This window comes from Typopeltis vanoorti, chromosome 3 (genome assembly GCF_054136105.1).
Source record: "Typopeltis vanoorti isolate ZY-2024b chromosome 3, IOZ_Tvanoo_1.0, whole genome shotgun sequence".
In the NCBI taxonomy this organism is placed as follows: domain Eukaryota; kingdom Metazoa; phylum Arthropoda; class Arachnida; order Uropygi; family Thelyphonidae; genus Typopeltis; species Typopeltis vanoorti.
The window spans coordinates 94,910,231-94,931,768 of NC_143551.1; the positions used below are offsets into that span (position 1 = coordinate 94,910,231).

General features: G+C 38.5%; 1 protein-coding gene and 1 pseudogene across 1 annotated transcript in view; one reads left to right on the plus strand and one right to left on the minus strand.

Moving 5' to 3' along the window:
• Galphai (G protein alpha i subunit) overlaps positions 1-21,538 on the minus strand; it is a 167,096-nt gene that overhangs the window by 110,997 nt on the left and 34,561 nt on the right. The gene's annotated exons all lie outside the window — the stretch shown is intronic.
• Positions 12,868-13,020, plus strand: LOC150108399 (U2 spliceosomal RNA; annotated as a pseudogene).

Here is a 21,538-nt window from a genome sequence, read left to right on the forward strand (position 1 = left end):
CTTGAGATACGTTGTCATATACGGAGGTATCCGGTTTTTTCCTCCTCACAGAAACTCGCATTTTTCATCCAAAATAGGCAAACAGGCCAGAACACACAACGAACCGACATAACACGCTGCTTCAGCAGAAGTCTTAAGTGTAATTCTAAAACAACTACAGGCAGTTCCGACCTATGCGAGCCAATTCGTTCATGGACGTATTGTTAAAAAGAGGGATAAAAGGTTAACAAAACACTAGTTTATGCTTAACAATAAGGATTTATTTATTCAAAGTACTGAAAATATAGCCTTTAAAATCGAACATTAACTTTCTTCAAATGTCTATTAATTCTTTTAAATTGTACACATATTTGAAGTGCTTAGATAATAAATATTTCGCACGACGATCTTTAATCTTTCAGGTCATTCCGGTCATATGATCTCATTTTGTTTTCAATGTTATTCCTCTTCGAAATTTCTTTTCATTAACAGCACCCTTCCGTAGTATTACTTCGTTTTGGTATATCATACCATACTGTATTAATAAGAGGGATAAATTTGATAAGACAGCGAAAATGAAGAACAACAAGTCTTTGTAACATCGGTGTGGTAATTGCTTTATCTTATGTGAACCATGATATGATCCCATATCCATGCACAAATGACGCACTCACAATAACTGTATTGAATAGTTAACGTGGTTTGAAATGCCGGTTTTTGACTGTTTAGCATTTATTGCAATTACTGTTCATATTTTCGATTTTGTTGATGCTTGATACTTAAAAAAGGAACTCGTAAACCGGGAACTACCTACAGTTAAAAATCTCTGGACATACTCCATATCTGATAAAAATACGCCATTTAATTTTCTTCACTACGGATTTCACATAATTTATTTGTCACACCAAGGTCTGGTCATAGTGCACCAGCTCGTCGTTCACGATGTATCATGGTGTTTGGCTTTACTTTTCTTCAGAATTCAATGCCGGAGTACCTACGCTCCATACCTCTGTAAATAATTTGATGGTAGTGAGAAATAATTTACAAAAATGGAAAAAGATCTCCCACTATAACCTCAAAATCCTATCCATTATTTTGTTGATGACAGTACTCCCCCCCACACACACACACAACATTCGACAAACTTCGCAGTGCTCAGCAAATAATGTTTACCAGCAGCTGCTCATCTTATTATTGAAAGCAAAGGAATGATGGTGGCCAGTTCAGCAGAATTGTCCACGAAAACAGGTGGGAAATGAATTCCAATGCCCGGTGTGATCCCTGCTTATTGGAGGCCTGAAATAGCTAAAAAAAAGTTCCATATTTGGTCTCTAGAACAGAGTTCCGGACTACGTAAAAATAAAGAAAAATTACTATATATAATTTATAAAAATTGGGGAAAAAATTCTTAGCCCATCCACGGTACAAATGTACTATAGGTTTACTAATAACCTTTCGTAGGTGGGAACCACATAAAAACTAAAGAGACAAGGCAATGTCTATATGAAAGTGAATTTATGTGAACGAAATGGGGGGGGGGATCGATTAACTAGCTTCCCTCTTTTGGATAATATCAAGCACTCCTAGGGGAGGTTTTAGATGCACCATCCAAACGTGCGAACAATGTTCAATGATTAGGCAGATTTAGGATTCATGCAGTTAAGAATCAAGCAGAACAAGCCCCACTGGAGAACAGAGTTTAAGGCATCGTTTATGGAAGATCTTGAAACTTCTAATGAACACGCACAGGATTTGTCAAATGAAAAAAAGAGATGCACTATTATCAGTAAAACTATGGAAGTTTTGGGGTCAGTGAGAGGTTATTTATGAACGAGTATAACAGAGGAAAGATGGAAGCATTACTCTAATACTGAAAGAGAATAACAAGCAATGCACTATGTACTGAACAATAAGAAAGGAAGCTGTAGAAGGTTTGTTTCAAAAGCGAAAGAAGGAGATGCAAGGAGAGAGAAAAAGTATGAAATACCAATCCGCTTTGCATAAATCATTCCTTCCATCAAACGCCACACCATTCGTTCTACACAATCTGTACACCAACTCATTCGCGATCATAATAATTTTTTTTTTTTTTTGTCTCAGCTCGACAAAACAAACTCGCAACTTTACTTTCATACTCTTCTAATTCCCTTGTATAGTAACTCTCATATCTTCTGGAATACTATACTTGTCACCTACTAGATCAGCAAAATTAATCATCTGCTTGACTTTCACTCTGCGTCTTTACGGCATCGCTAACATTCGGGGAAACAAATTTTATCACGCTCTTCAAGCACTCCTCCTTATCAATGAATCACTATACAAAATTCGATCCTTATTCTCCCTCTTTCATTCTCTGCTTTCCCTCCCCTTGCATTGCCTTCCTTGTCAAGCTTTTGTCATGCCATCCGCAAAGTGTTTCTCCAACCATTCAATCTCACATTCTGTTCTGTGGAAAACTCCATCCACGACAAGCGCACTCTTTCGCATTACCATCTGGTCATTCTCTTCATTTTCCACCATTTCATTCTTGCTGTCACTCTTACCGCATGCAAGATCAACCTAACCTCGTCCTTCTGGAACTCGCTCTCGAAACACGATACACCCGCTCACCAATTTCATTCTGCTTGCACGAATATTTCGTTCTAAGTGCATATATTTCGCACACGCTGCACCCAACAAAATCACGTAAGTTGAAATCGCCATAGGTTTACGAATCGGTACCAAGAAGTACCACAGTAAAACAAAGATAAAAGCACACAATCAAGCAAACAAAAATAATGCTCGAAATTAATAATCTCAAAAAAAAAAAAAAAGAAAAGAAAAAAAGTCCATTATCTAAATCATTTTCAAAAACAACTTCTCTTTCGGCTCCAAAAGTCAACGTGCAACAATTTCTTCCATTTCCTTTGGGTATACTTTTCTTTCACAGTAATTATAATTTGTTTCCAAATAAATCTTTATCTGAATCATCTAATACCTACATGCCAGAAGCACGGTACTAGTTAATAATCACATTCAGAACAAGCTGTTGTTCTGCAACCTTTGCTAGTGAACGTAAGCAGTATAAAAGGTTAGTAATTGTTGTATCACTTTCGTAAATAAAAAAATAAATCTCGAAAATGCATAAATATAGCACCTTACTCTGGAAAAAAAAAAAAAAAAATACTGAAAAGTTGTAAAATGGCTTTTGCTGCACAACAAACACTACTCGCTTTAATTTAGTAAATGGTTTTTTTTTTTTTTTTTTTTTTTGCTAGACATCTCCATGATTCATACTTAACGTATGAATCGAGGCAATAGTGTATACTGTCAATCTTGGTCGGTTATTATTAGGAGTATTGTTAACAGTCACATGTCCCAGTCACAGTGATAGTTATGTGAAACGACTGTTCAATGCGATACCCCAATTCACAGTTAGTTTAGGAACGTTTTAGTTTTGAAAACGATTTTGAATTGCTTTGTACGGTTAAACTGAACTAGCTATTTTTACACATTCTCAATCTCTAAAATAAACAAAAGGGAAAGGAATGCTTATACGATGAAAGAGCGGCTAAGGTAGTCTCTTAATACTCAGCGAGTTAAACTTAAGTCAATGATTAAGATGCATACTTAATTATTCATTTATAATGCGCAGATTACAAAGTTTTGGTTAGACGCATTAAAACAACTAAGCCATTCTTAATCATTGTGGGAAAAAAAAATCGAATTCATTAATGAGCGAATATGTGGTAATTCTAAAGTGCGTTGTCGTTCGTTGACAATAGCTTTGGTACATTACTATTACAAATTCGGTAATTTATTTCATTCGCTCGCCACTCTCCATTAAAAAAAAACTTTACGTGTCACCACCATATACAATTTTTTAAAATGGTTTCTCATCTTTATCCTCCTTTTGCTTTGAAAAATAACCCGGGGAAGTTACTATCAACATTCTGTCTCAATCGTATCACCCTCCTCAAAGCCAACGTTCTGTAAACCATACAGAACAGAATATTTTTAAAAAAACTTGTTTTTAGACCTTTTCGACGGCTTATACAGTATCTTTGAGAGACGGAATCCATGTGCAACAGTCCACACGTGGGTCTAAATCGAAGCTGATATGGTGGAATGAAAGCATATTTAGTTGAGTATTTTATGGGACTATGGGAGTATTTTTTTATCTCTTCACAACGACGTTTGCAATGTCTCTTGAACTTAAACTCTCCATAGCCATCATTATCGCAAGATCATCTGTCTCTTCTACCAAGGCTCGTGGCTACTACAAAACCTAACCTCCTCTACCTCCTGCGGTACAACGCCCTCAATGTGGTACTACATCATCGAAGGAGGAATAATTTAAAAGCTATAAACATCTTTTTTTTTTCATCTTATCAAAAATTTAATAAATTTCTTGCACAGTATTTTCCCCTGCACTGTAGGTTTACTACAGTGCAGTAAATTTTGTTTAACAGATAAATTTAGATAAATTTTGTTTTTTCAATCAATTATTACCTAGCGCAATATCGACTGCGCCAGACAATAAGTACATGTGCGCGCGCAAACATTAATAGCAACTTTTTCAGTAAGGGCGAGGAGTTGATGCTGCTGTGCATATACCGAACATCTATAATCCATTTTTATCGTTGTTTTTAGCATTGGGAATATTATTATTATTGTCCTCATGGGCTCACTTTAGTGAGTACGGGCATGGCAAACCCGAGGTACCTGATGCTGGACCATGCCTTACTTCATGTAATATACATCTGTTATATTATCTGTAGACTGGTCCTCTCCCCTTCTTTCTTCTCTTCTTGCTCCTTATCCCCAATGCTATTGGAGTATTCGAGGGCTAGGGTGAATCTTTCCTATCTTGCTATGTCATTTCGCCTATTGCAGCCACTGAAGGGGGGGGGGGGCAAGCTAGCTCCAATAGGTGCCTGTCCCAAGCCCTGATAAATGGCAAGGGTTGACGTCAGGAAGGGCATCCGGTCATAAAACTTCACTGCCAGCTCTAGCTATGATCAAATGAGCAAAATAAAGTGATACAAGGGCTAGGGCATACCCCTAAAGCGACGCGCAGCCACATCGCCCTACAGCTGCGAGAAGTGGACGAGGGCTACCGCATCAAGGGCGGATGCGGTTAAAGAAGCAAGCTCAGCAGGTGGAGAGAATGTTGCGAGTGGGAATGTTGAATGTTGGAAGCATGACTGGAAGGGGAAGAGAGGTGGCGGAGATGATGAAGAGGAAGTTGGACATTTTATGCATGCAGGAGACAAGGTGGAAGGGGGGAAAGACAAAGGAACTAGGAGAAGGGTGTAAATTGTCCTACTCTGGAGCGAATAAAGAGGGAAGAAATGATGTCGGAATTGTGGTGTGTGTAACAGAGTGAAGGGCGAAGTACTGGAAGTGCGTAGGAAGAACGACAGGATCATGCGAATGAAACTGGGTCTTGGAGAAGAGCAACTGGTCGTCTTATGTGTATATGCCCCACAAGTTGGCTGTAGAGCAAAAGAGAAGGATGAATTCTGGAACGTGCTAGATGAAGAAATGAGGGAACTGGAAGAAAACAAGATGGTGATTGTCGGAAGAGACTTGAACGGACACATAGGGAGACAGAATAAGGACTGTGAAAGGGTGCATGGTGCCATGGAGTGGAAATGATGAACCAAGAAGGAGAGAGGATTTTGGACTTTGCAGTAGCGTTTGATCTGGCAATTGTGAACTCCTTTTTCTGTAAGAGGGAAGAGCATTTGATAACATTCAGAAGTGTCAACAATAGTTCCCAGATTGACCACAAGAAAACATCTTAAGGCAGTAACAAATTATAAGGTAATCCACAGATCAGGTGGCGCAGCAACACTGGCTGCTGTGCGCAGACTTTAAAATAAATTCGAAGATAGGAACCTTTGGAAGCCATGAAAGGAAGAAAATTAATTGGTTTCGCTTAAAAGAAGAGGATGTGAGGAACCGTTTTAGGGAGGTGTTAGAGAGGATTTCGGATGGACTAGAAAGTGTACAAGACTGGTGGAGACATAATTCCAAAGTAATTCTAAGCTGTGCAATTGAGGTGCTTGGTGAAACATTCGGAAAGATTAGAGAGCAGGAGGAAGGGTTGGTGGTGGAATAATAATGTACCAGATGCAGTGACGGCTAAGAGGAAGGCAAAGCAGAAGTGGGACGAGTCAAGAGTGGAAGAGGACAGAGAGAGAAAGCGAGAAGCCAAAAGAGTTGTTGCACAGGCGAAGGCCATGGCATATCAAGACCTTTATGAGCAATAAGAAACAAAGGAAGGACAGAGAAAGATTTATCGATTGACAAAATGTAGAAATAAGGCATCAAAGGACATCGTACATGTGAGGCATTGGAGGAAGGGTATTAAGGAAGGATGTGGATATAAGAAACAGATGGAGAATATACTTTGAAGGGCTTTTGAATGAAGAAAATGCAAGGACTCACAGAGAAGATGGGGAGCCTAATGAGGGGATGGTGCAGAACATTAGTAGAGTGGAAGTGAAGGAAGCCGTAAAGAGGATGACGAATGGAAAATCGGTAGGCCCTGACAGGATCCCAGTGGAGACATGGAAGGCACTAGGGGAAGAGGGAATTGACCTGCTGTGGGACCTGTTAATAAAAGTTTGTCAACAGGAAAATATACCCGAGGAATGGAAGGAAAGTACTCTTGTCCCCATCTACAAGAGTAAAGGGGATGCCCAAGACTGTAAGAATTACAGAGGAATAAAGTTGATGTCCCATTCAATGAAGATCCTAGAGGATTCTTGATGGAAGACTGAGGAAGGAGATGGAGATTGCAAAGGAGCAATTTGGCTTCATGCCTGGTCGATCGACGACAGATGCTATCTTTGGGTTACGACAGATGGAAAATTTTTTTCGAGAAAAGCAACGGGAGCTACATCTGGTTTTTATTGATCTGGAGAAAGCTTATGATAGAGTGCCAAGGCAAGAAGTCTGGAGGTGTTTGAGGGAGAAGGTACCGGAGAAATATGTCAAGTTGGTGCAGATGTACAGAAATGTGAAGACAAGAGTTCGCATCCACCTGGGATAGACAGAAAGTTTTCCAGTGACAGTTGGCTTGCATCAAGGGTCAGCATTAAGTCCGTTCCTGTTTAATATTGTGATGGAGGTGGTGACGGAGGAGGCGAAAGAAGACGCGCCTTGGACTATTTGTATGCAGATGTCATCGTGCTGTGTGTAGAATCAAGAGAAGTGGCAGCTAAACTAGAAAGTACTGGAAGAGAGAGGTATGAGACTGAGTAGAAGACAGAGTATATGTGTTGTAAAGTGGATGGCAGCCAGGAGACAGATCTAGCGCTGGAAGGAAATGTCATAAGGAAGGTCAGTGACTTTAGGTATTTAGGTTCAACAATGAAAGAGGATGGTGAGGCTGAGAAGGAAGTGGAATGCAGGATAAAAGCAGGATGGAGGAACTGGAGAGAGATTGCTGGAGTTCTATGCGATAAGAGAGTACCAATCAATCTTAAAGGCAAAATCTACAGGACAGTAGTGAGACCAGCTATGACGTATGCTATGGAAACTGTGGCCCTGAGGAAAAATAACATCAACAGGATGGAGATAGCGGAGATGAGAATGCTTAGGTGGATGTGCGGTGTGACCAGAAAGGATGTCCTGAGAAATGATTATGTAAGGGGAATGGTGAGTTACGAACTTAGGAGCAAAGATACAGGAGGCAAGGTTGAGATGGTTTGGTCATGTGATGAGGGAGGAAGAGTATGTGGGAAGAAAGGCCATGCAGATGGATGTGCAGGGGAAGAGGAAGCGTGGACGGCCAAAGAAGAGATGGAGGGAGATGGTGGAGGTGGACTTGAAGATAAAGAACATGGAACCTACAGCCCACGACAGGAAGTTGTGGAGGAGACTCACCACAAACAGCGACCCTACTTATGTGGGAAAAGCTGCAGAAGTGAATATTATTATTATTATTACATGACATCTCCATGGAGCTCAAAGACTCATCAAGGGAGGGCACCTGCTCCACAACTCCCCGTCTCCAACTACTTTCATCATCTACACTAAAAACGATAAGCAATGTGTGGGAATTGGAAGGGAAAGAATGAAATTCGAAGAAATGAATAGACAAGGAAGGAAATATGCAGAGGAAGGAGAAAAATTAAGAAAACTTGAGAAAATAATGATAGGGTGGATTCGATTATTCGCAATCTTACCTTTTCCAACATCTTGCACAAATCCCTTGTTACAGTGTAAATCGTGTGACAAGGCATTTGTGTGAGATGTTGGAGGTGAGATTAGGGTTTTTAAAGTATTATGATAGCGAGTGTTCTGCCTAGCTATGACAGTGGAGAATTGAGAAGAAAGTCGCCGATGAATAAAATGGTAGCTAGAAAATGTATAGCGGATTTGGTTATGTGGACATATGGGATGAATTTCATGGAGGAAAATCAGTATATGCAAAAGATGGGCTGCATTTACATAGTGCATAGCGTTTACAAAAAATGTTTAATGGGAATGTGCGGGTAGCTGTTGAAAATAACATTCATGGGGATGAGCGAAATTTGATGGAAAACAATGAAAGATCAATTCTAAAAATACCTTATTCTGCTGATACACGAAAGCAAAAAGTGCAAGGAATAAGAGAGAAAAGTTTATAGCTTCATTCTTACAGTCAGACCTCAAATAGAAATAAGAAACATGGTTAACTCCTAATGATATCGTGATTGAATCGAAGTTGATGATATAGTATTTTTTAGAGAAAACAAATGATAAAAAAGGAAAGGAATACTGTTGGTGATAAATGAGTTATTCCATTTAAGTTTGAGAAACTAAGGAGAATCGAGTAATTTTTTTTTTTTTTTTTTTTTTTTACGAGTGGCAATGAACGTTACTAGAGAATTTTAGCTGAGGGTTTAGACCTTGGACTATTGCGTGACGTCTGGTCTCCGTTGTGATTCTGATATAGTGGAGAGAGTGCAAAGGAGAGTGTCAAAAATTATATCAAGATTGTGGAATAGTGATTATGAAGACAGATTGAGAAAATCTGTAAACTGCACGCACTAGCAAACAGGAGAAAGAGGGGTGATATGATTGAGACTTACAAACTCATAAAAGGTATGATACAGGATTCCAACTGATAGATTTTTCAATCTATGGAGGGTGGGGAAAGGACAAGAGGGTATCCTTGGAAGCTGAGAATGAATGCCGCTAAGAAGGGGGTGAGGGCTAGATTTTTCCCTAATAGGGTGGTGCATGATTGGAATGGATTGCCATTGGATGTTGAGAGTGCAAGCAGTGTGAATGAATTCAAGAATAAGTATGATAGCTGGTGCGTGTAGTACGTGGCCTCCCTCGATGAGTCTGACTCTCTGGAGGTTTCTCTCTTCATAACAATAGATATGATCGGGATATAACTGTTAAGAGAAGTTTAGCAGATGGATATCCAGGATATTTTTCAAAGGGTTGAGGGAAGGAAAAGAATAGGGACAAGAGGTAATTCTTGAAAATTGTGTAAAAGGTGTAATGCATAAGTGAGGTATGATATTTATTTATTTTTTTTTTTTTTGTGCATTGAGTTGGAGAACTGAAAACATTCCTTCATGGAAGAGTCCACTCCAGGTCATATGAAATCCGGTATTTGGGATCTATACCAAAATTTATACCATTTCAATTTTGGCTTCGATCGAATCGGTTTTAGGTAAAAATTTGATGAATACAATTCGAACCAAGGGAAATTATATGCTATCCATATAAAAACAAACAAACAATCTACTAGTACTGTATATCAATTCTTGAAGCAGTTAAAGTTCAATTATAATAACACACACACAATTATGTTTTTACGAAAACGCCCTTCTGATCATTTCCATAAGTATGTAAAAAACGTAGTTAACCTTAATACATCCTGGTATCAACTACAGAAGTGACTGAGGTCCGGGTATTAGATTTAATGAAACAAAATATTAACACTTTAGTGACAAATAGTATATGTTAACACTTTAGAACAGCGAGGAAAAAAGAAAAAAAAAAGGAGGGGGAATATTAGGGTTTGGATCGCAGTTTTCAATTTGAAAAAAAAAAAAGAAAGAAAAAAATCAGGAGTAATTTCAGGGGGTCATTAAGTTCCACTGAGATGAAACACACAGTCCATTTAAAACATGATACTCCATAGCTGCTGTTCCACAGCAGCTATGGAGTATCATGATATGAGTATCATTCATTGTGATATGAGAGCCATCATGTGGCTCTCATATCACAGTGAAAGCTACGTCTCGCAGACTTCGAAAAAAGCTTGATTAATCGGGTATCAAGGTGTCCCCAAGTGTGGAAACATACTAGACAGAACAGCAATCAGTCAGTTGTGGACGCCGAAATCTCGTCAGTGCACGTGAAAGCAGGTTGTCCCCACTTTCTGCGAGCCCATAAAAGAAAATCCGTGGAACAGTTGACAGTGGAATTTAACCAGAGGGAGATAAATGGCGGTGTCTCCTAGACCACGGTCAAACGTATACTCCACCTCCTCTATACGAGCCTGAAACAGACACCCACCGAAAGAAGTCAATGCTTATGCTTAATCATTGACAACGACTGAAGATTCAACTGATACACGGACCAGTGAAGACTGGAAATAAAAGTTGACTTTTCAGATAATCTCAATTCCAGCTATGCATGTGGAGAGTTGGAAGATGGGGAAATCAACCAGATGTCTTGCACAGTGCTGTTCATTGGTGGCTCGCAAATGAAGAATAAACTAAATTTCATTTCTGAATTTTCTTCCCTAATGATTTACCATTTCTAGTAGAATATTACCCAGGGATTATAGGCACACAATCGTACTTTGTTTTTAAATAAATGTAATTAATATTTACTTCGTTGCAAAATAACTGCACACTTTCAGCCATTTCTTGTTGTTGCTGAACGGCTGTTTGCAACTTTATGCATCGGGCATAATCATCTTTCAAATGCTGCAATTATTTTAAACAAAAAGCAAACTTTTATACGAATAAAAGTTAAGGTTATATTTTCTTAATTCTTAGCAAATTTAACTTACTCATTTCATATAATTAAGGAAAGAATTTTAAATTATTGCATTATGAAGTACATTAAAAATTAGTGTGTTTTTCTTCTTTTCTCTGTAAAATCTGAATGCTTTAGTGTCAAATTCCTTGGAAATTTGAAGTACAACAGCATAAGTTTCTCTACACCTTTCCACGACATGTGGCAAGAGATCGATATTATAAAACATGGACAGCTACTATGGATCTTGATTGACAGAATCCATATTGGTAGTCACTGATTACCTGACAGTTCCAAATGTTGAAGTCGACCATTGATGACATTCTCCATTAGACATCATTGGTGAGAGCGAGAGGCAGACAGTTTGATGGTAGACATGCATTTCTTACTTCTATACTGTGAGGTGGATGCAGGCTAATATTGCCTAAAGTGGCTTGAAAAAAAGTGCGATAAAAAACAGGTACTGGTTCAGGAGCACAACTAGTAGGATACCACTAGGAGTAAGCTTTTTTTGGTATCTAAGTTGTTCAATATTCTACTAATGACTTTCTGATGGAAGGCTATGGGAAGCATGCGAATGCAGTGTCCCAGTAAAGTTAGAGGTGATTTATCTTTGTCATCTATGCAGACGTTGGATGAGAAGAGTGATGCTTGAGGTTCGCTAAGGAAGTTATCTTTAGCTGATGTTGCAATACTGCCGTATGAGCGAGAAATGCCAGTGCACAGATGAACAAAAATTTAGCCCAACAACTTTTGTAAGAAACCAGAAAGCATGGCTTCCAATGTTAGAGGCATGTTTCTATAGTTGACTTTTTCAAAGTCAATCTTAACATTTAATGATTCTGTGGATTGCAGTGTAGACTAGGCTGTGTACGAAGCTAGTTTTTTTTTTTTTTTTTGTCTAAAGACACTTTTTTTTCCCCCTTGTTGAACTGACCCATGACCTGGCTACTGGATGAGAATTATTAAGTCATTGGGGAATGAAGAGCCTCATTCCAACATGGATAATTCCAGTCACATGGCAAAAACAAGTATCTCTGGAGAATAGAAAAGAAAAATGTAGGTTTTTAACTACAGAAAGGAGACAGTCTTTGATATCTTCCACTTGTCGTTATGTCCAATGACATGAGGTTGTAAAGGGTGCAGGGAAGGGCGTTCCGCTAGAGATGAAACGGTTATCTGCATTACTCAATTCCAAGTACACTACTAAGTCCTCTCAGTAGTGTGTGTGCCTGGAAGGAGAATTGGTTAAGAAAATATCCAGTGCTGGGTAAGGATATTACAGTATATAAGTGCTACGAGTATTCTGGTTGGTAGATGAAAAATTTGCTTTAGGTCACTGCTTACAGCAAGTAGCTCCACAATATCTTTGACGCTAACTGTCACTACATATAGTACATACTTGTGTCCGTACTGGATTTAGTGGTGTACCATTAAATCCAGTAAAGGCTACTTGTTTTACTTGCATTTGTAGTGTCTGTTGGGGAGGAGATAATTATCATTCGTCTTCTGAAAGGGTAAGCGCAGTGAGCAAAACATGATTCTTATAAACACAAATTAATGTTTTATGGCAAGCATGGCTGTGGAATATAAAATATTTCCTAATTCTCAGTTTTGTTGTTTGAGGTTTTTTTTTCCCCTATGTTGTATTTAAACGTTAAAAAAATCATATTTGATATTAACCGTTATATATATATATATTTTTTTTTTACTTTAATATATGCAGGATACGTATTGGTTTGCGAAACTTTTGTTTCCGTTTAATATTTTATTATTATTATTTTAATTCTCCCCGATGATGAGAGCCGACCCTACAGGTAGTGTAATGCCAGGGCAACAGGCGACAAACATGGAGTAAGCTAGACACTTCCGATGGAGCCCATATCATAGATAACATATACACTTTTCGCTTATCGGCCTTTTGGTTAAAATAACAGTATAGTATCTGTTCTTATCAGCTTAATATCTGATACGGGCCACAAGATATTAAAATTTTTTTTGGAAGGTGAGGAATTCTTTGGACTTCCTCCACCGTTGTCGTGAGTTGCCGGATACTATATCTCAGTCCCCTAGGGTTCTATATAAAGATTTTAATGAGTAGTAGCCGAGATAGCAAAACAGAAAAAAAAAAAAAAAAAAACTAGTATTTGAATGCACAACTAGTTTCGCATGAAATATGCACAATGCTTGGAAAGAAGTCAAAAAAATATATATAACATTATGAATTAAAATAAATAAAAATAAAAGAATCACCATTTAGTCATGTGTAAACCTCTCAAGTAGTAATCAGGATACATTAAAAAAAAATCATAAAAGTGAAGCATACAGAAAACGAAGCAGCAGTTTCCCGCTTTAAGCTAAGTGTTTTCTCAACCAAGAATCTGCACACAAACAGTTCAGTGACCACGCACAAAAAAGGGACAGTAAGAAAGGTCGTGTCACATCACTCTTAGAAACAAAGGGGGCTTTATTTCAGTTATAGCAACCCGTGAATAAACAAAGAACTTTCCGAACCACCTACGGGCATCAGATGCGAGAAAAATGCTACAAACGCGTTAGTATCAAACTCCGAATGGACAAGAGAGGGGGGAAAAAAGTATTTTAACAATGAACAGAATGGCTATTTCCTGCCAACGGTATAATAGACTCTTTTAGAAACTGTCTAGCGAAGCAATTAGCAAGCGACTGTGTCAAGAACAAGGCTTTCATAGCTTCTCTTCTACCCCCCCCCCTTTCTTTCCTCTGAATCACGGAACATATTCCATGAAACCCAGAAATGATCGTATACGGTTACGAAAGCAAACATTCTCTACTCGACCACGTCATTCAAAGGAAAAAAAAAAAAAAAGTATACCAATGTGCATGTAAGCAGTGTACATATTTATTCTGGAATGTAACTCTGTTGGATATTTGTACAATTTATTAAAACGTGACCTTAATTGCACGCGCGCACACGTACATCTCTGTGTGCGTACACCCTTGGTTATCATATTCTCTCACAAGTGAAAACTGAAATAAGTAGAGTTCTTTGTTAGTATTTCCTATGAAATCGACTACGCAGTCTCAAGGAAAATTATCATTAGATGCCGTTTACTGCGAATTCAACTGCTGTTTCAAATTACTACTAATACAAAATCCAATGCAAGGAAGAGATCTTATATAGCATCGACGTCACTAAATTCTACGATATAAATTCCATCTGAACATTAAGGCGGAAGATACGGGGGGGGGGGGGGAAGATTAATGAAATCCATACGCTGAATGATCAAATGACAAGTTCTGTTAAAAAATATTGGCAGAAAAACGATATATGAAGCACGACCCGCAAGAAATGCAACTTTGCATGTTTTATTTTATAGCGATTCTCTAACATTTCAGAATCTGAAACTTACCCATGACGGAGTTACAAAAAACTCATTACCATCGTATTTAAATATTCAATTCAGTTTCGTGCAATACTGAAGAAGGAAAACAGCTTCAGTAGTTTTAATCATCTCCCCATTCATTCTTTTCTGTTGAAAAGAATGAATGGGGAAAAATTTCATCAGAAAAAAAAAAAGAAAAGAAAAAAAAGAAGAATGGATGGAAATTAAGATCTTTTGTTTAAAGCCTTGAACAGGGGATATCTGGCATTCCGTAGATTTCAACCACAAATCTATGGGAACATAAATAATGGCAATTAAGTATACACTTAAAAACAAATTAGAAACATTTCGTGAATGTAATATGGACGATGTGAAAAGGCATAATACATTACATTAGATTCATACAAGAGTTAAATTAAACTAAATTTCCGATATAGAGACCACGTTTCTATATCGGAAATGAGCAGAGATTTTGTTAAACTAAATAATACATCCCGATTAGTTTCGTAAGTTGTTGGAGTTGCATCATCAAGTCATACAAGACTTGTATAAAAAAACTAGAAAAAAAATAATTACAAGATTTTCACCAACTTCAGTTTAGTACGCATGGCGGCTACTGAATTAGAAACATTAATGCAGATGCACGCAAACATCACTTACGCAGCGCATATGCAAAATACTTAGTCATGTGCATCATCACGTGTTCTAGGCAACTATTTAAGAATGCTGCTGGTCAGTAATCGTCAAGTGTTGAGCACAATGGGAAAAACAAAGGATCTTTCGGAGTTCGATAATGGTCTTATTGTGGGTACCCGCCCTAGAGCCACAATTTTGAAAACAGCAGAGTTGACTTATTTCTCAAAGGGTGAGATGTCGCGGATGCTTAATCCGTGAAAAAAATAACCCACATTGCTTGTCTAAGAGGCGTAACTATGGTCCTAAGACAGTCTGTCGGGAACGAGATCGCCGTCTTCTGAGAAGGGTTGTACGGACAAATAGAACTTCCTATTGACCTGCAATTGACCGAAGCATTTAATGAAGGCTGTCTAACCCATATCTCACCGAATTATTCGCAGGGAATTAAAGAAGCTCAGTAATGGCAGTTGTAAGCCTATCCGTAAAATAAGTTTTCTAATTCAGTGGCCGGTATATCTACCCTATATATATATAACGATAAGCCTTTTTATGTAACGTTTTTTGTCAAGTTATTTGAAACTCAGGGGCTACCCTGACTGTCGAGTTTTCAAAATTCGAGTCATCAGAATTCAAGGAGAACCGGCCTACCAGTCCGGAACTCGGGGGGGGGGGGGGGCAGGCGCCAGAAAGGAGGCACTCCCCGTTTCGGTCGAGTCTTCGAAATTCGAGTCATCAGAATTCAAGAACTGGCCTACCAGTTCGGAACACGGGGGAATGGGCACCGTAGGCGGAGCCCCCTAGTGTATATATAAAGTAAGATGGGGAAAAAAAAGAATTAACTAATATGCAAACGTTCAAACGAAACTAGTTAGTTGTTGCGGTGTTGGGATTAACTGCTATATCACAAAATTAATCAGTTTTTTGTAAAGCAACTGTCACCGTCTTGTGACAGAAAATCATCCTGTCACAAATGGCTGTGACATGATGCTGCACTTATTGGTAAAAGCATTTAAAAAGCTGGAGAAAATCCTGAAAAACATTAAGGGGAAGAGATTACTTAGCTTCCACTGGCGGAATTACTACTTTTGTCTTGTTCTAATGTTGCGATTTTTTATTAAGTTCATAACATCCAATCGTCTCGTGAATTTTCCGGAGAGCTCCATTGAGGGATCATTATCCATAAAATAACTTCCTAACTTTCTTGCCAAGTCCGATCCTTCTGCTAATTTCTTTAAACTGAATTCTTTAACGGATTCATCACAATCAGAATCTTCGGCAGAACTTTCCCCGCCATTCGGTTCGAATTCATCTATTAATTGAATACCAGTTCCTCCTCATTTAAATCTATTTCCCCATCATTTAATTCAGTAATTTCGTTTTCAACGATATCACAAAAGTCCTCTAAGTGGCTATTAATATAAAAATAATATTTTTACATAAAAAAAGCATTACATATATTTTACTCACCAGAAAATAAAGTGCTTAGCTTGAGATTAACACAGTTATGATTTTTAATGCGCTTTCCAGGCAGAAAACGAAGACAATTTTCAACAATAAACACTTCATACGGTAAACAATTGACGTACATGCGTGCTGAAGGATATTTACCTTAATATAAATTCGCTACTTATAACTACATGCGCGATACGGGCAGAAGCAAATTTAACGAAGATAAAATTTGATTTTTAAGTCGCGCGGTGAAAAATATTTGAAAAGATAAAGAGTTACTACAATTTGTAGACCGTGTTATATCGAAACCGTGTTGAACAAGGGTTACTACAATTTGTAGACTGCGTTATATAGAAACCGCGTTATAAGAGGATTACCTGCACTTAGTAATCAATTTTTCTTATGGTCTTTGCACCTATTGTGATGCGCTAGCGAATAACAACCCATAGTACTTTCAGCAGCGCTTACAGGCCCTTAAAGCACCGTTTCTCAAACTTTTCTTACGAAGGAACACTTCGCAAACCCTGAAATTTTAACGGAACACCTTGGTTAGAGTCGAGTATTTCGGTCTCGTATTCAATGTAAAGTTAAGCGCACACTATCGCATCAAATTGACCTTACTTGTGACCGCACGTTTCTTAGAATAGATACCTCCGTACTTCACTCACGCTCGGAGGTGTCGACAACCGCTGGAGGCTGAGTCAAGGCCAGCGCGCGCTGACCTTAATAGTACAATCCACATGAAAAGTGAGGAGCGCCTGATTTTCAAACATGTTCGAACTTGTCGCAGCATTTAAAACCATTCCAGGCTCATATTAATTTTGATAATTTTTCACGGAACACTTATTCACTTTCCGTGGAACATAGTTTGGGAACCCCTGCCTTAAAACAATACTCAGCCCAGGGTGGCTTTCATAACCATAATTTTAGGATAAAGGTAACTGGGTTAGTTTTATACCCAAACACATATTTTTGTGTGTAAATTGTGTGCGTGTGTGTGTCTGGCTGGTTTACCTGGTCAGACACACACATAACGCAGGATGAAAAAACTCGCCTTCCGCAATCAAGTAAACAAGCGAGGAGTACACATACAATTACACACAATTTTTACATTACGTATGAGGCCCGCCAACTTGTCTTCAACTAAAAATCCCTGATAAAGTAAGTTCGGAGTAAGTAGGGTAAAGCAAAGCAATGACAACGTGCATAGTTAAAAAAGATCCAATTTTAATTCTAGGTGCGATGCAAGGTTTATAGTTCTTCATCTACTCTATACTATAAAATAAGGTGAAATTGGAAACGGATGTAGGCTGTAACGGTTTTTTTTTTTTTTTTTGTAACGTTTTCGTCAAGTTATCTGAAACGTTTTGAAACTCAGGGACTACCCTGAGTGTCGAGTCATCAGAATTCAAGGAGAACCGGCCTACCAGTCGGGAACACGGGGGGAGGGGGGGGGGGGGTTGGACGCCGTAGGCGTCAGGGGAAGGAGCCCCCTAGTAGTTTATAAAGAACGAAGTTTATAAAACGAAGTTTCTGGCTTTCCACAATATGGAACGGAATTGCTATGCTATCTTTCACCAATATCAAAGTCGTGCTTGCTGTTTACTGTCCTCGGCAATTACAAGAACATATAGTAGAATGAACACATTTTCTAGCACACAAATAGTGAAATTACAAAGAGCTTTATAATAATAAAATTTTTAAAAATGCACCAGAAGATGAAAGTTTTTCATACAGACTTCTTAGGCTGGTAGTATTGTTCTGGTTAACGAGGTGGATAACAATGAATGAATTACACAAATATCATTTGCTGAATAAATGCTCACGTTTATGAAGATGAGAAAGGATACTAAACTAGAATGCCAACTTCATCAAATTCCTGACATAGAGGACGTACAGGATCTTATGATAATACCACATGAAAAGTTACATTACAAACTTATCAACAATTTTGCTCCAGATTAGCCTGTTATTATCTGTCAACATTCCAATATTATCAGATTTTATATTTTTGTCTTCTAGGGCACTTTTTACTGTATCAATTCACCTACATCTTGAGATCTTCCTCTGTGTCATTTTCCCTGCCATTTAGGCAAAGAACACTAGTTTAGCTAATCCTTCGTCTCCCATTCTGTTTAAGTGACCATAGCACCTGAGATGAGTTCTGCTAACAATGTCAAGTTCTTTTCTGATATCCTCACTATTGATATGATACTGCCATTGATGCCATCTGTTCACACCCCTAATCTTTCTCAGGACTCTCATATCGGTGGTCTCCAGTCTTTGACCAAGAGTTATTTCTAACCCAGCTCTCAGATCCATAAGTTAAAATTGATTTGAACACCATCTTGTATACAGCTAATTTAGTGTTTTGACTAATTTCTTTCTTATTCCATATACATTTATTCAGCTGACATCCTACCATACCAGCTTTACTAATTCTGTTGTGTATTTCCATATTTGATTTACCATATTCACTTAAAAGCATGCCTAAATAGCCAAAATATTTTACTTGTTCTATAGGTTCTCGATCCAGAATGCAGTTGAGTTTTCAATGTCTGTCTTTTTAATACTGATTTTCATACTACCAAATTTATTACAGCAGTTATTCAATTTGGTAAGGGAATCTACAGACTTGTGGGATTTATTTATTAGTATAACATCATCTGCATAAAGTAAAGAACTGAGACTAACATCTCCAATTTTGATATCAGGTTTAATACCACTTTCCTTCACAATGTGATCAATATAGATGATAAATAACAGTGGATATAATGTACACTCTTGTTGCACACCTGACTTAACATCAAACCATTTTCCTGTATCCCCTTCAATCCTAACTATTGATTTAAAACTCAAATAGAGAACTATGTATTGCTTGATGTAATGTCCATTTACACAACTGGAGCATTTTGAACAATTTTCTCTTAGCACATCATATGCATTTTCCAGATCTACAAAACTTAAATATAGATCCTTATTATATTCCCATGATTTCTTCACTATTTGTCTTAAAGTGAAAATCTGATCCTGACAACCTGTGTTTTTACTTAGCCATTCAAGAATGCTTGCATAAATCTTACCAGGAACACTCAATAGGGAAATTCCGCTATAATGCTTACATTCAGCTTTATTCCATATATATATATTCGTCTTGAGGAACATAGACGTGACATTTCCTAGGCGCCCTTTCCAGTCATGTCCTCTTATCGGCAAACTCTAACCTTGAAGAGAACGGCCACACGAAGTTGATTGGGAATGCACTACTAATTTATATATATATATGCAAGGATAAATTTGAAAGAAGAATTATCGAATCAAAAGAAATAGTTCTTGACCTTTCACACTTGAACAACAATCTAAGCTACAATCTGCCTGATTCCCATAGCGCAGTAATCCAGTACTGGCACTTTAAAATTAGCTGTCGCACACATTCAACTCATGCCAACGGTAGCACGCGGTCACCTATTCAAATATGACTGTTACTATTCTACTTCCTTTTATTAAGCTGGAAAGGCCATGTTTTTTACCTTGTTATTTTTTTATAAGTCTTATGTTTTTTCTTTCTCACCTGAAGAAGTCGGAGCACCGATGAAACTAGTCATGATTTATTAAAGGTTTTTATTATACTTTCTTGGGTTCTAATTATACTTGGGTTTTTATTATACTTTCTTGGTTTCTAACCCAGCCACTGGGGAGGGCAAATTAGTCTTCTCAGTGCCGGTCCCAAGCCCGGTAAAATGGGGAGGGTTGGCGTCAGGAAGGGCATCCGGCCGTAAAAAAACCATGCCAAAACCCAGGATGAAATGTTAGATAACAGAGAAAGGATCACGGCTAGGGCGTCCTCCGTAAGCGACGCGCAGTTCTGTCGCCCAAGGACTGTGAGAAGTGGGCTAGGACGGGCTACTGAACCAAGGACGGGTTCAGCTAAAGAAGCGAGTCCAACAGAAAGAGTGTGTGTAAAGTAAGAATCGGGTCGCTGAGTGTGGGTACGATGAATGGGAAGAGTAGGGAGATAGTGGACATGATGAGAAGAAGGAAGCTGAAGATCTTGTGCGTGCAGGAGACAAGGTGGAAAGGCAATAAAGCAAAGGAGCTGGCGGAGGGATATAAACTTTTATAGCGGTGTGAATGAGAAAGGAAGAAACGGAGTTGGAATTATCATCGATAAGGAGCTAAAGAGTGGAGTCTACGAGGTGTGCCGGAAGAATGATCGGATTATGAGCGTTAAGCTTGAGATGGGAGGAAGTGTGGCTACGCCCCGCAAGTAGGTTGTGATGATGAGGAGAAAGAGACATTCTGGAGAGAACTTGACCAAGTAGTAATGGGAATCCCTGATGGTGAGAGAGTGATCGTCGGAGCAGATCTGAACGGGCATGTAGGAAGGCGACGAAGTGGTGAAAGAAATGAAGGTAAAAAAATCATAGAATATGCTGTGGCCTTCGATCTGGCTATAGCTAACACGTGGTTCAAGAAGAGAGTTGGGCATCTGATAACCTATAAGAGCGGGGATAGAATGAGTCAGATTGACTATATTATGTGCCGTAGGAAACATCTGAAGGAGGTGAAAAACTGTAAAGTGATTAATGGAGAAAGTGTAGCAGCACAGCACAGGTTGGTTGTGGTAGACAGTTATATAAAAGGGGAAAAGAAGAATAGACGGAAGTGGTGGGTACAGAGGAGAATAAAGTGGTGGAAATTGGAAGAGGAAGGACCAAGGAATAAGTTTAAAGAAGAGGTATTGAAAGAAATGAAGTTACCAAAGGATGTGGAAGAATGGTAGGACGTTAATAGTAGGAATATTAGAAAAATTGGAGAAGAGGTGCTTGGTATAACATCAGGAAAGGAACCACCTGAGGATAAGGAGGCATGGTGGTGGAATGAGGAGGTGCAGTTGGAGATCAAGGAAAAGAAAGAGGCAAAGAAAAAATGGGACATGACTGGAACTAGAGCCGACAAGGAGGCATATAGATTAGCAAAGAAAAATGCAAAGAGAGCTGTGGCAAAGGCGAAAGCAGTTGATGAAGTTTATGAAGAACTGGAGAGAAACGGTGGCGAAGCTCAGTTGTTGAGAATAGCGAAAGCCAGAGATAAGGCCTCGAAAGACATAACATCAGTCAAGCAGA